The sequence below is a fragment of the Palaemon carinicauda genome, chromosome 23 (assembly GCF_036898095.1).
Source record: "Palaemon carinicauda isolate YSFRI2023 chromosome 23, ASM3689809v2, whole genome shotgun sequence".
NCBI lineage: Eukaryota > Metazoa > Arthropoda > Malacostraca > Decapoda > Palaemonidae > Palaemon > Palaemon carinicauda.
The window spans coordinates 108,940,381-108,940,821 of record NC_090747.1 but is presented as its reverse complement, the minus strand read 5'-3'; positions in this window follow the sequence as shown (position 1 = coordinate 108,940,821).

Genomic DNA, 441 nt, shown 5'->3' with positions numbered 1-441 from the left:
ACACAGATTACCAAACAATTCTTCATCACCCAAGGGGTTACTGCACTGTAATTGTTCAGTGCCACTTTCCTCTTGGTAAGGGTAGAAGAGACTCTTTAGCTATGGTAAGCAGCTCTTCTAGGAGAAGGACACTCCAAAATCACACCACTGTTCTCTAGTCTTGGGTAGTGCCATAGCCTCTGTACCATGGCCTTTCACTGTCTTGGGTTAGAGTTCTCTTGCTTGAGGGTACACTCGAGCACACTCTCCTATCTTATTTCTCTTCCTCTTGTTTTGTTAAAGTTTTTATAGTTTATATAGGAGATATTTATTGTTGTTACTCTTCTTAGAATATTTTATTTTCCTTTTTTCCTTTCCGCACTGAGCTTTTTTCCCTGTTGGAGCCCCTGGGCTTATAGCATACTGCTTTTCCAACTAGGGTTGTAGCTTAGTAAGTAATAA